Here is a 15617-nt window from a genome sequence, read left to right on the forward strand (position 1 = left end):
AAACACTGCAGGAGGGAAGTACAAGTTCAGGGAATTGACAGTGTTAGAAAAAGAGTTGACTAACACTTACTGGATAGAGTAAGAAAACAAACATCCAGAAAGTCTTAGTTCTTGTCTTATTTCAGAATCTCTTAGGATGGCCCATGACTGCTTTTCCAACTTGCTCTGGCTACTTTCTCTCTCTCCCAAAATTACCTACTCAGTGCCAACAACCTTCATCTTCACTCCACTCAGCAAACCAATGGTCCATTCTTGACATTTTTATTACTTGGAATAGATCTACATCTAAAATATGTAATTTTCAAAATAAAATAAAATAAAATATGTAATTTCCATAATCTAATCTCAGAACACGACCTCTTATTCTCCCCACTCTTTCTCTGGCTTACTTGCCAACTCTTTTACTTACTGCATTGAGACCCCAGTCCCTCACCCTTCCTCTTATGTCCAATCGATCTGCTTCTTCTGACTCTAAGGCAGTGGTTCCAATCAGAAGTGATTTTGCCCCTCAGAGGGCAGTTGACAATGTCTGGAGACATTTTTGATTGTTACAACTGGAGGGGGCTGTTACTGGCGTCTAGTAGGTAGAGGCCAGGGATGTTAAACACCCTACAATGCATAGGACAGCCCCTACAACAGAAAATTATAAATGTTTCTAAAGTTGAGAATACCTGCTCTATGGTCCTCTTTAGATAATGTGGTCTATTTGTTCAATCACTCTTAGGACATTTTAATCTAAATTCTCTTGCCCTTTCATCCTTCTGACACACCTGTTCTATAAAACATAACTCTCAACCAATTGAATCATTCCAATTTTCTACTTCTAAACTTGGTGTACAGAGCTCAACAAAAGCAAAACAAACAAATAAATATCACGTAATCACAAAAATAGCTGACAGTACATATTCACAGATTCCAACCTCAGCAAAACCCTCAGCATAATCAGGCAGGCAACTCTTCTTGTCTCTTGCTAGTCACCCCTTGACTCCTATCTTTTTCCCTCAGTGACTATTCTAAACACTACCTGTCCCCTCAATTCCCCACTCTCCCCCAAATCAAACACTCAATGTCAGCAACTTTAGCTGCTTCACAAAAGGCATTTTGCTACCACTAGACAAGAACTTCCACATATTCCTTCCCCATCCTATGGGAGAATTTTTTACATCTATCCCCACCTTTCTCCCTAGGAGAATGGAAGAAATGTCCCTCCTGTCCCAGCAAACTCTGATCATGGCCTACGCTCTGGATATCATCACTTGCTGGTCTCCTCCTGGACCCTGCTTCATCAATTATCCAACCCCCTAAATCATCTACCTCAACTTCTTCCTCTTTTCCAGCCCTTTTATTTTTAGGAGAAAAAAAGTACAAATGAACGAATGAACAAAAACCTTTCCTTCCACATCTCTCTCATCATAGCAAAATTCCTTAAAAGAACTGCCTTTACTCTGTTGTCATTACTCCATCTCCCTGCTCACATCCCTACTATGCCACCAAGACTCCACAGTGGAGGCAAATGACTTCCTAGTTATCAACTTCGGTGGGTTCTTTCAGCCCTTAATTTTGGAGCATTAACACAAATTACCGTGCCCTCCTTAAAATTTTCTCCTCTTTTGGTGCTTGCAACACCATTCTCTCCTCCATACATACCTCTTTGGCCTTTCCTTCTCCCACCTCTTAGATGTCTGTGTGTCCTGTAGTTCTAGCTTCAATCTTTCTCACTTGTTTGTGCAATCCATGCTCTAGTCACTTCAAATCATACATCCGGCCCTGATTTCTTCTAAGTTTTCCTAGTGAATGACATCACCATCTACCCAGTTACCCACAGTAGAATCCTAAGGATCATCCTAGATTTCTTACTCTCACCTACACATAAACAATTGCAAAGTCCTATCAATTTAATCTAAGTATCTCTTGGATCCATCATATTCATTCTCTCTGCAACCTGTCTAATTCAGGTCATTATTTCTCACCCAGACATATTATTCTAAGAAGAATCATAATTAAGGGTATACAGGTAAAAAACTTGGAAGTCCCTTCTTACCAGTAAGAATGCTACACAAATACAATGAGGTATGATTCAAAAGAACACAGAACACTGGTACTCTTTTTTTAAAAAAATGGATTCTAATACTGTATAAATACAGGCAAATCATTTCATCTCAAGCTTCAGATTCCCAAATGCTGAATGAAGGGTAAAAGAGATATATCTAAGGACCTTTGAACCCTTAACATTCATTCTATAATTCTATTTCTACCAGACAATACTCTGAGAGTTCCTACCTCCAAATATGCACCATACTTGCTACATATGCAAGATATTATTGGTGCCAAAAGAAACAGGCTGATATGTCCCCTTTGCTGCCAAAATATAGCCAGCATATCCTGATTACCATCAGTTTCAAAAAACTAAACTTTCAATTACAAGTGTCAAAGAAATAAAATGTAAGCAAAAGAAAAAGCCAAGAAAAAAGTGTAATGAAGCTGACTATATATATAGAAAAATGCTATTTCAAAATAATTTCTTCAGGAATCAAGCAACATAGAATGAGTTAGATATAAAATGAGTGCACTATAAACCACGGTGACAGTCAATAACAACATTATGAACAGAAAGCTTTCTCTACCCACAAAACAGTAGTGTAGGAATTGTACAATATCTAAAGTCAAACACCAACACAATATATATGCAATATGAGATCATAAAAAGTTTTAGGATCTACTTTTCAAAGACAAGGAGATAATACAAACTAAGCTGTGAAAATGCAGTCTGAATCCCATTAAAATGCTGTCACCCCACTCAAATGAGAAGCACCTGTTACTCTTTTGACAGTTTGGGTTCAGTTGCTCTTCTGTTGTCTACTAAGCTCAGAAGTAATGTTCTGTTTTGAAGATCATATAGAAGAAGAGGGTAGAGAAAGAGTGTGTTAGACAAAACAATTTACATTGTAAAGTTGATAATGACCTAATGGTTGGTCAACTCAAAATTTAGGATAAATCAACTAGAGCCAGTTGAGCTAGAGCCAATAGAGCCACACAGACTGGGTAAACTCCCAATGTCACCACCTACCAGCCTCGTAATCTTAAAAATTCATTTAATTTCTCTGTGCCTCAGTTTCTTCACCTGTAAAACAGAACAATGATAGTACCTACTTCATAGGTAAAGTGCTTGGAACAATGCCTAGCATACTGTAAATGCTATAGAATTATTGGGTAAAGTTATCATTATTATTATTTTCCTTCTTATTTTTTGACTAAATATTAGGTGAGAAGAAAAACAACACTATAATGTATGCTCAAGCTCCAGTTTAACACTGTTACCAGGTATTTTGTTCACAGTTCAATAACAATGTTATTTCAGTTGATATCTCCAATCCTGATCCTCTAGGCACTCACAGTCAAATCAAATCTGACTCAAATCAAATCTGACTCAAATCAAATCTGGTATGAGTGTTAAGTTCATACCACATGAAATGAGAAGTATAAACAGGCATAATTCACACACACACACACACACACACACACACACATATACACACAAAACAAGACACATAATTAACTGAACAGAGTAGTTAACCTAGGAATAAACCTATGCATGTATGGTCAATTAACTTATGACAAAGGAGTCAAGAATATACAATGAGGAAAGGACAATCTCTTCAATAAATGGTGTTGGGAAAGTTGGACAGTCACATACAAAAGAATGAAACTGGACCACTATCTTACATCACATACAAAATCAACTCAAAACAGATTAAAGACTTGAATGTAAGATCTGAAACCATAAAACTCCTAGAAGAAAATATAGGTTGTAAGCTCCTTGATATCAGTCTTTGCGATGAGTTTTTGCGTCTGATACCAAAAGCAAAAGCAACAAAAGCAAAAATAAAGTGGGGCTACAACAAACTAAAGTTTCTGCAGAGTGAAGGAAACCATCAACAAAATGAAAAGGCAGCCTACTGAATGGGAGAAAATAATTGCAAATCATATATCTGATAAAGGGCTGATATCCAAAATATATAAAGAATTCATACAACTCAATAACAACAACAATAAAATCCAATTTAAAAATGGGCAAAGTATCTGAATACCCATTTATCTAAAAAAGACGTTACACACGGCCAACAGGTATATGAAAAGGTGCTCGACATCACTAATTATCAGGGAAATGCAAGTCAAAACCACAATGAGATATCACCTCACACCTGTTAGAATGCTTATTTTCAAAAAGACTAAAAATAACAAGTGTTGGCCAGGATGTAGTGAAAAGGGAACCCTTGTATACTGTTGGTGGGAATGTAAATTGGTGCAGCCACTATGGAAAACAGTAGAGAGGTTCCTCAAAAATTAAAAGTAAAACTACCATATGATCCAGCTATTTCATTTCTGGGTATTTATCCAAATAAAACAAAAACACTAATTCAAAAAGATATATGCACCCCATGTTCACTGAAGCATTATTTACAATAGCCAAGATAAGGAAACAGCCTAAGTGTTCATCCATGAACAAATAGATAAAGTGTGGTATATACGCACAACAGGATATTATTCAGACATAAAAAAGAATGAAGTCCTGCCATTTGTGACAACATGGATGAACCACAAGGGCATTGGGCTAAGTGAAATAAGGCAGAGAGAAAAAAATAAATACCATATGTTCTCTAACATGTGGAATCAATCAATCAATCAATAACCAGGCTCACAGATACAGAGAACAGATTGGTGGTTGCCAGTGGCAAGAGGTGGGCGGTGGGAGAAATTGGTGAACTGTTTTTGGTTTTTTTAGTATGTATGGTCAATTAACTTATGACAAAGGAGCCAAGAATATACAATGAGGAGAGGACAATCTCTTCAATAAATGGAGTTGGGAAAATTGGACAGCCACATACAAAAGAATGAAACTGGACCACTATCTTACATCATAAACAAAATTAAATCAAAGCAGATTAAAGACTTCAAATCAAATTTATTTTTTTAATTTTATTTTAAAATCAATTTTTTTAAATAAATTAAAAAAACAGAAAATTTTAAAAGTTTTTAAATAAGCAAAATTAAATATGCATCAGAAGTACAGCATATGGTAGATAATACAATGGAATGCTATTCAGCCATAAAAGGAATGAAAGTCCGATACATGCTACAACTTGGGTGAACCTTGCAAACATGCCAATTGAACTAAACCAGACACAAAGGATAAATGGTGTCTGATTCCACCCACATGAGGAACCTAGAATAGGCAAATTCATAGAGACAAAAAGTAGAATAGAGGTTAACAGGGGCTGGGGCAGGATGGTACAGGGAGTGAGGGGAGTGAGTTGTTGTTGTTTAATGGGTACAGAGTTTCTGTATGGGAAGATAAAAAAATTCTGAAAATGGACAGTGGTGATAATTAAATAACACTGTGAATGTGCTTAATGCCAATGAGCTGTACACATAAAAATACTCAATTTTATATTATGTAAATACATTTTACCATCTTAGAAAAACTTTTTAAAACTATAGCCTATATTTTCAACAAGAAGTTTTAACATGATTATCAGCCTTAATAGTATTAAAATAAAGGATAGATCATCTATTCTCAAGTTCCTAACTAGGGACATCAAAGGAGTCAACATCAACTCTTAGCTGGTCTTGGATTAAAGTACACACCTGAAAATGGGTATATACCTTGCAAATTTCATACGGAACATTATTTCACCTTGTTGATAGAGTCAATTTGTTTTTTACTTCCATGAGGGAGATAGAAGGAAAGAGAACTATACTGAGGAGATAACGTTATATGAGGCCAATGCATAATGGTGGTTTTATAAAGAAGTACTTATCCACAAAGAAGCAAGATAACATGAGTGCAATAGTATAACTGCCCAGGGCACCATAAAGGGTTGTGTAAATCAACTGACATTCAATTCAGACGTAGAGAGGGTTCCCATGTATTGGTAAACCATAATTTAAAACACTGAAATATCCCCCAAAATTCAAACAGACGTTGAAAGTCCATTATTTTAATACATATAATAAAAGAAAATATTTGAAAGCTCTACTCCAAACACTCTAAGAAAAACGCATATTGCATTACAAAGACACAATGAAAGTGAATTTAATAAATTAACATACGGGTAGAAGAACTGAGCCTCTGGCCAACAGCCAGCCAGAAACTGAAACCTGCCAACATGAAACTGAAACCTGCTAACAACACGAGTGAGCTTGGAAGCAGAATTTCCAGCCCCAGCTGGGCTTGAGATTTCTGCAACCCCAGACTTCAGTTTGTCTACACTTCCTAAGAAACCATGAACTACCCAGGGCCTGGTGCTCCAGCCGGGTGACAGGCCTGTGCCTCTGAGGTGGGAGAGCCGAGTTCAGGACATTGGTCCACCAGAGACCTCCTGGCTCCACATAATATCAAACGGCGAAAGCTCTCCCAGAGATCTCCATCTCAACGCTAAGAACCAGCTCCACTCAATGACCAGCAAGCTACAGTGCTGGACACCCTATGTGTTTCACCCTATGTGAAACAACTAGCAAGACAGGAACACAACATCACCCATTAGCAGAGAGGCTGCCTAAAATCATAATAAGGTCACAGACACCCCAAAACACACCACCGGACACAGTCCTGCCCACGAGAAAGACAAGATCCAGCCTCATCCGCCAGAACACAGGCACTGGTCCCCTCCACCAGGAAGCCTACACAACCCAATGAACCAACCTTACCACTGGAGGCAGACAGCAAAAACAACAGGAACTACAAACCTGCAGCCTGCAAAAAGGAGACCCCAAACACAGTAAGTTAGGCCAAATGAGAAGACAGAGAAACACAGCAGGTGAAGAAGCAAGGTAAAATCCCTGCAGACCAAACAAATGAAGAGGAAACAGGCAGTATACCTGAAAAAGAATTCAGAGTAAAGATAGGAAAGATGATGCAAAATCCTGGAAATAGAATGGAAAAAATACAAGAAACGTTTAACAAGGAACTTGAAGAACTAAAGAGCAAACAAACAATCATAAACAACACAATAAATGAAGTTAAAAATTCTCTAGAAGGAATCAATAGCAGAGTAACTGAGGCAGAAGAATAGATAAGTGACCTGGAAGATAAAATAGTGGAAATAACTACTGCAGAGCAGAATAAAGAAAAAAGAATGGAAAGAATTGAGGACAGTCTCAGAAACCACTAGGACAACATTAAACGCACCAACATTCAAATTATACGGGTCCGAGAAGAAGAAGAGAAAAAGAAAGGGACTGAGGAAATATTTGAAGAGATTATAGTTGAAAACTTCCCTAATATGGGAAAAGAAATAGTTAATCAAGTCCAGGAAGCACAGAGAGTCCCATACATGATAAACCCAAGGAGAATCACTCCAAGATACATATTAATCAAACTATCAAAAATTAAATACAAAGAAAAAATATTAAAAGCAGCGAGGGAAAAGCAGCTATTAACATACGAGGGACTCCCCAAAAGGTTAACAGCTGATCTTTCAGCAGAAACTCTGCAAGCCAGAGGGAGTGGCAGGACATACTTAAAGTGATGAAACGGAAAAACCTACAACCAAGATTACTCTACCCAGCAAGGATCTCATTCAGATTTGAGGAGAAATTAAAATATTTACAGACAAGCAAAAGCTAAGAGAATTCAGCACCACCAAACCAGCTTTACAACAAATGCTGAAGGAACTTCTCTAGGCAGGAAACACAAGAGAAAGAAAAGACCTACAATAACAAACCCAAAACAATTAAGAAAATGGTAATAGGAACATACACATCTATAAGTACCTTACATGTAAATGGATTAAACGCTCCAACCAAAAGACACAGACTGGCTGAATGGATACAATAACAAGACCCGTATATTTGCTGTCTACAAGAGACCCACTTCAGACCTAGGGACACATACGGACAGAAAGTGAGAGAATGGAAAAAGATATTCCATGCAAATGGAAGTCAAAAAAAGCTGGAGTAGCAATTTTCATAACAGACAAAATAGACTTTATATAAAGACTATTACAAGAGACAAAGAAGGACACTACATAATTATCAAGGGATCAATCCAAGAAGATATAAAAATTATAAATATTCATGCACCCAACACAGGAGCACCTCAATACATAAGGCAAATGCTAACAGCCATAAAAGGGGATATTGACAGTAACACAATAATAGTAGGGGACTTTAACACCCCACTTTCACCAATGGGCAAACCATCCAAAATGAAAATAAATAAGGAGACACAAGTTTTAAATGATACATTAAACAAGAAGGACTTAATTGATATTTACAGGACATTCCATTCATCAAAAACAGAATACACTTTCTTCTCAAGTGCTCATGGAACATTCTCCAGGAAAGATCATGTTGGGCCGCAATTCAAGCCTTCATAAACTTAAGAAAACTGAAATCGTATCAAGTATCTTTTCCAACCACAACACCATAAGACTAGATATCAATTAGAGGAAAAAATCTGTAAAAAATACAAATACATGGAGGCTAAACAATACACTACTTAATAAGCAAGAGATCACTGAAGAAATCAAAGAGGAAATCAAAAAATACCTAGAAACAAATGACAATGAAAACACAATGACCCAAAACCTATGGGATGCAGCAAAAGCAGTTCTAAGAGGGAAGTTTGTAGCAATACAACCCTACCTCAAGAAACAAGAAACACCTCAAAAAAACAACCTAACCTTACAGCTAAAGCAATTAGAGAAAGAAGAACAAAAAACCCCCAAAGTTAGCAGAAGGAAAGAAATCATAAAGATCAGATCAGAAATAAATGAAAAAGAAATGAAGGAAATGATAGCAAAAATCAATAAAACTAAAAGCTGGTTCTTTGAGAAGATAAACAAAATTGATAAACCATTAGCCAGACTCATCAAGAAAAACAGGGAGAAGACTCAAATGAATAGAATTAGAAATGAAAAAGGAGAAATAACAACTGACACTGCAGAAATACAAAGGATCATGAGAGATTACTACAAGCAACTATATGCCAATAAAATTGACAACCTGCAAAAATGGAAAAATTCTTAGAAAAGCACAACCTCCTGAGACTGAACCAGGAGGAAATAGAAAATACAAACAGACCAATCACAAGCACTGAAATTGAGACTGTGATTAAAAGTCTTCCAACAAACAAAAGCCCAGGACCAGATGGCTTCACAGGCACATTCTATCAAACATTTAGAGAAGAGCTAACACCTATCCTTCTCAAACTCTTCCAAAATATATCACAGGGAGGAACACTCCCAAACTCATTCTCCGAGGCCACCAACACCCTATACCAAAACCAGGCAAAGATGTCACAAAGAAAGAAAACTACAGGCCAATATCACTGATGAACATAGATTCAAAAATCCTCAACAAAATACTAGCAAACAGAATCCAAAAGCACATTAAAAGGATCATACACCATGATCAAGTGGGGTTTATCCCAGGAACGCAAGGATTCTTCAATATATGAAAATCAATCAATGTGATACACCATATTAACAAACTGGAGGAGAAAAACCATATGACCATCTCAATAGATGCAGAAAAAGCTGTGGACAAAATTCAACACCCATTTATGATAAAAACCCTCCATGAAGTAGGAATAGAGGGAGGGTATTAGGTATTAGGTATTAGGTATTAGGTATACCTAATAGAGGGTAACCCTCAACATAATAAGGGCCATATAGGACAAACGAACAGCCAACATCGTTCTCAATGGTGAAAAACTGAAACCATTTCCACTAAGATCAGGAACAAAACAAGGCTGCCCACTGTCACCACTAGTATTCAACATAGTTTTGGAAGTTTTAGCCACAGCAATCAGAGAAGAAGAAATAAAAGGAATCCAAATTGGAAAAAAAGAAGTAAAGCTGTCACTGTTTGCAGATGACATGATACTATACACAGAGAATCCTAAAGACACTACCAGAAAATTACCAGAGCTAATCAATGAATTTGGTAAAGTAGCAGGATACAAAATTAATGCACAGAAATCTCTTGCATTCCTATACGCGAATGATGGAAAATCTGAAAGAGAAATTAAGGAAACACTCCCATTTACCACTGCAACAAAAAGAATAAAATACCTAGGAATAAACCTGCCTAAGAAGACAAAAGACCTGTATGCAGAAAACTATAAGACACTGATGAAAGAAATTAAAGATGATACCAACAGATGGAGAGACATACCATGTTCCTGGATTGGAAGAATCAACATTGTGAAAATGACTATACTACCCAAAGCAATCTACGGATTCAGTGCAATCCCAATCAAACTACCAATGGAATTTTTCACAGAACTAGAACAAAAAATTTCACAATTTGTATGGAAACACAAAAGACCCCGAATAGCCAGAGCAATCTTGAGAAAGAAAAACAAAACTGGAGGAATCAGGCTCCCCAACTTCGGACTATACTACAAAGCTACGGTAATCATGACAGTATGGTACTGGCACAAAAACAGAAATATAGATCAATGGAACAGGATGGAAAGCCCACAGATACACCCATGCATATATGGTCACCTTATTTTTGATAAAGGAGGCAAGAATATACAGTGGAGAAAAGACAGCCTCTTCAATAAGTGATGCTGGGAAAACTGGACAGCTACATGTAAAAGAATAAAATTAGAACACTACCTAACACCATACACAAAAATAAACTCAAAATGGGTTAAAGACCTAAATGTAAGGCCAGAAACTATCAAACTCTTAGAGGAAAACATAGGCAGAACACTGTATGACATAAATCACAGCAAGATCCTTTTTGTCCCACCTCCTAGAGAAATGGAAATCAAAACAAAAATAAACACATGGGACCTAATGAAACTTAAAAGCTTTTGCACAGCAACAGAAACCATAAACAAGACGAAAGGACAACCCTCAGAATGGGAGAAAATATTTGCAAATGAAGCAACTGACAAAGGACTAATCTCCAAAATTTACAAGCAACTCATGAAGCTCAATATCAAAAAAACAACCCAATCCAAAAATGGGCAGAAGACCTAAATAGATATTTCTCCAAAGAAGATATACAGATAGCTAACAAACACATGAAAGAATGCTCAACATCACTAATCATTAGAGAAATGCAAATCAAAAGTACAATGAGGTATCACCTCACAGCAGTCAGAATGGCCATCATCAAAAAATCTACAAACATAAATTCTGGACAGGGTGTTGAGAAAAGCGAACCCTCTTGCAATGTTGATGGCAATGTAAATTGATACAGCCACTATGGAGAACAGTATGGAGGTTCCTTAAAAAGTAAAAACAGAACTACCATATGACCCAGCAATCCCCATACTGGGTGTATACCCTGAGAAAACTATAATTCAAAAAGAGTCATGTACCACAATGTTCACTGCAGCACTGTTTACAATAGCCAGGACATGGAAGCAATCTAAGTGTCCATTGACAGATGAATGGATAAAGAAGATGTGGCACATATATACAATGGAATATTACTCAGCCATAAAAAGAAACGAAATTGAGTTATTTGTAGTGAGGTGGATGGACCTAGAGTCTGTCATACAGAGTGAAGTAAGTCAGAAATAGAAGAACAAATACCGTATGCTAACACATATATATCGAATCTAGAAAATAAAAAAAAAAGGTTCTGAAGAACCTAGAGGCAGGACAGGAATAAAGATGCAGACATAGAGAATGGACTTGAGGACACAGGGAGGGGGAAGGGTAAGCTGGGATGAAGTGAGAGAGTGGCATGGACATATATACACTACCAAATGTAAGACAGATAGCTAGTGGGAAGCAGCTGTATAGCCCAGGGAGATCAGCTCAGTGCTTTGTGACCACCTAGAGGGGTGGGATAGGGAGGGTGGGAGGGAGACGCAAGATGGAGAAGATATGGGGATATATGTATGCGTATAGCTGATTCACTTTGTTATAAAGCAGAAACTAACACACCACTGAAGGCAATTATATTCCAATAAGGATGTTAAAAAGTAAGAAAATAAAGCAGAGATCAGCAAACTAGAAAGAAATTAATTAATTAACATACAGGTTAGGATACAGGATTCTAGTTAGTATAATTTAATTTTCTTGTAATTACCACATATCAAATACTATTCAAAGAATAACAATTTTCATAGAGAAATGCAAATCAAAACTACAGTGAGGTATCACCTCACACCAGTCAGAATGGCCATCATTAAATTGTCTACAAATAATAAATGCTGGAGAGGGTGTGGAGAAAAAGGAACCCTCCTACCCTGTTGGTAGGAATATAAACTGGTGCAGCCACTATAGAGAACGGTATGAAGGTTCCCTAAAAAACTAAAATTAGAATTACCATATGATCCTGCAATCCCACTCCTGGGCATATATTCAGAAAAGACAAAAACTCTAATTGAAAAAGATATATGCACCCCAATGTTCACAGCAGCACTATTTACAATAGCCAAGGTATGGAAGCAAACTAAAGGTCCATCAACAGATGAATGGATAAAGAAGATGTGGTATATATGTACAATGGAATATTACTCAGTCATAAAAAGAATGAAATCATGCCATGTGCAGCAATATGGATGGCAATATGGATGGACCTAGAGATTACCATACTAAGTGAAGTAGGTCAGACAGAGAAAGACAAATACCATATGATATCACTTATATGTGGAATCTAAAAAAAGGATACAAACAAACTTATTTACAAAACAGAAATAGACTCATAGACACAGAAAACAAACTTATGGTTACCAAAGTTGAAAGAGGCAGGAGGGATAAATTAGGAGTTTGGGATTAACAGATACATACTACTACATATAAAATAGATTAACAACAAGGACCTACTGTGTAGCACAGGGAACTATATTCAATGTTTTGTAATAATCTATAATGGAAAAGAATATATATATGTATGTATAACTGAATCACCTTGCTGTACACTTGAAAATAACAGAACATTGTAAATCAACTATACGTCAATTAAAAAAATAAAAATAAATTAGAAAAAAATTTTTCAAAGAACTAGAATACAATATTCAAAGAACAAAAAGCCAAAACCAGACTAATAATAATATTAGAAACACTTACATGGCTCTTAGAGTATGCGTGGTTTGTTATAACCTCTTTACATATACTACTAACTCACATCCCTCACAGCAACCTCAGACAACAAGTATTCCTATTATTCCCATTTTACAAATGAGGAAACTGAGGTGTAGAGGGGTCAACCACGTTGTCTGGGCTCACTGTCCTACTAGTAAGTGGCAGAGTAAGGACTGGAATCCTGCAAGTGTGCTTTCCCGGTCCTTAATTTTAATTGCTATGGTTTACAATCTCTTGGTGATATTAAGGAGTACACTACATAAAGTCTAGGAAAACTCAAAATGCAAAGCAGTTTGGGGGCCAAATATAACAAATGTCCTGAGGAAATCACCAAATCACAACACAACAATAAATGAGATTCATAATGACTGCTCTGAGACATAAGGGAAAGTTAAAATATGTTCAGTATACTTACTGTTTTAGAAGGCAAAGAATTATTTAGTGCATTTAAATTTTTTCCATCCAAAACTGTCAATATGATTTTCATTTCTAAAGGGGTAAAACTTTCAACTGTCCAAAATTACTCATTCCCTGAGAGCTCTAAACAGAAAGTTACTGAGCAATCTTATTTGCCAATTATCTCATTCTTAATGAAATATGGTATGTGTGTGGTGTGTGTGTGTGTGTGTGTGGTGTGTGTGGGGGATCATAAATAAATTAAGGTTTCCACGTGTTTTGATTCTAGGTATATAAGAACTTAATACTAAAGATGTTAGAAAGTGTCAAATCATTTGGATAGATGAGTGAATAAACTCATAGAATTGTGTCATTATTGTAAAAAGCCTAGAATATGATCACTCATAGTGAGTTATAAAAAAAAAAAAAGTACAGGCTTTCAACTCATACATAGAACTGAACTTCAAGCTTGTCTCCACCAGTATAGTTACCATGAATTTTTGGCAAGTTAATTTCACATACCTGAACCAAAGTTTCCTTCCCTGTAAGTTGAGGATACTAATTCCTAACTCACAAGGTTCTTGTGTGAGCTAAGGAAAAAACACATGCAAAGTGCTGAACACAGTCCCTGGGATATAGCAGATGGTCAACAAACAGCGACTACTATTATTCCCTAACCTTTTTCTACTTTGTCCCCCAAATGTAAGAGCCTAATCTTACCAATTAGCAAAAGTCATTCATAGGCTTCTCAGAATTACAGTAAGTACAGTACCATACGCCCTATTCAAAAATGGAGCATATGAAAGTACAAGAAAATACAAAACCAAATCATCAAATGAGACAAAAACGTCGGAATCCTGTTTCCCCACCCATATCTTTTCTGGTTGGTTTTGTAATAACCCGCATTCCTTTATCAACAATACGAATCCTATCATTTTTTGGCGGTCTAAACATTCCTAGTTGGGTACTGTTGCTTATTTATTTTGACGGCTACTTTTGCGAGGATAATTGTAATCATTGCTTGAAAACAAAAAAGAAATACAGGACAGGAGCATTTTAATGAAATGCTGTAACTGTTTCATCTATCTCGACGGTTGACTGGATGCCATGTGGATCATTTATTATAGCAATATATTTTCACATTACTGCGCCACCCCCTTACCCAACAAACATATGCCTTAATGAGCAAAACTCCAGACTGACAGTGAACGAATGCTCTTTAGGGACACAATAACTCAAAACTTGGTGCTCTCAGTAAGGATCTTCGGGGAGGAGGGAAGGTGGCCGGGTGTCACTGCAAGTGGAAATGAACAGAATCGGAAACTGTTCTGTCTCCTTAAACAAGATTGGGAGATGAGCCCTGTGGGGCTAGGAGCGGAGAGAGGCGGGTTAGGTGGGCCTTGGAGGCAACAGAGGAAGGAGGCGGCAACTGCAGTCTGGGAAATGTCTGTGCCACCGGGGAGAGGAGCGTCAGAGCCCATCACCACCCGAGGGTGGAGGCGGAAAGAAGTGGCAGGCTCAGCCCAGTCCCCAGAACTGGTTCAGCTTCAGAAGCCTGGAAGGACTGAGAGGGAATGGGAACCCAGGTGATCAAGAAAGATGAGGGTAGGGGTGGGCTCCTGGCTGCCTTCAAAACGGGACGCTGCTGACCCCGCCGCCATCCAGGTGCCGCTGGAGAGGAAGGCAGGGACCCAACAGGGAGCGCTCAGGTTACCTGTGTCAGCCGCCTGCCCGCTCGTCTCCACTTCCGCAGACTAGGTGTTACCACGGGCTACCCGGGCACGCGCCGAGTGACGTCATCCTCGCGCGCCCGAGCCGCCGTCCGCCTGGCCCCGCCCCTTGAGTGCAGGGGGTGGGGCAGTGGAGGTCTGCGCAGGCGCGGAGCTGCCTGGGGCTTGGGAAGGCGTGAAAAAGGCTTGTTTTGGATTTTGTAGGGTCGCCGTCTTACCCTCCTACTCCTAGTTGCAAAATCTTATAGGGACTTAATAAAAAAAATGTTATTGAAATACAGACATGGACTTTTTATTCTTTATTTTGCTCTTCCTCTTGCGTATATAACTCTTGTTTGTATACTCGTTCGTTCCAGCACTGTTTATTTAAGTCCTATTGTGTTCCAGGCAAGCACTGTTACAGAATCTGGGATACAGCGATGACAAAACAGAC

General features: G+C 37.8%; 1 protein-coding gene across 18 annotated transcripts in view; it reads right to left on the reverse strand.

The window, feature by feature from the left end:
* Nucleotides 1–15254, reverse strand: part of AOPEP (aminopeptidase O (putative)) — a 372968-nt gene extending 357714 nt beyond the window's left edge. For all 18 annotated transcript variants that reach the window (XR_012332455.1, XR_012332454.1, XR_012332452.1 and 15 more), the window contains exon 1: nt 15169–15254. The gene's annotated coding sequence lies outside the window, so the exon portion shown is untranslated. The remainder of the gene's footprint in view (nt 1–15168) is intronic.
* Between the last annotated feature and the right edge of the window lie 363 nt (nt 15255–15617).

The sequence above is a fragment of the Tursiops truncatus genome, chromosome 6, assembly GCF_011762595.2.
Source record: "Tursiops truncatus isolate mTurTru1 chromosome 6, mTurTru1.mat.Y, whole genome shotgun sequence".
NCBI lineage: Eukaryota > Metazoa > Chordata > Mammalia > Artiodactyla > Delphinidae > Tursiops > Tursiops truncatus.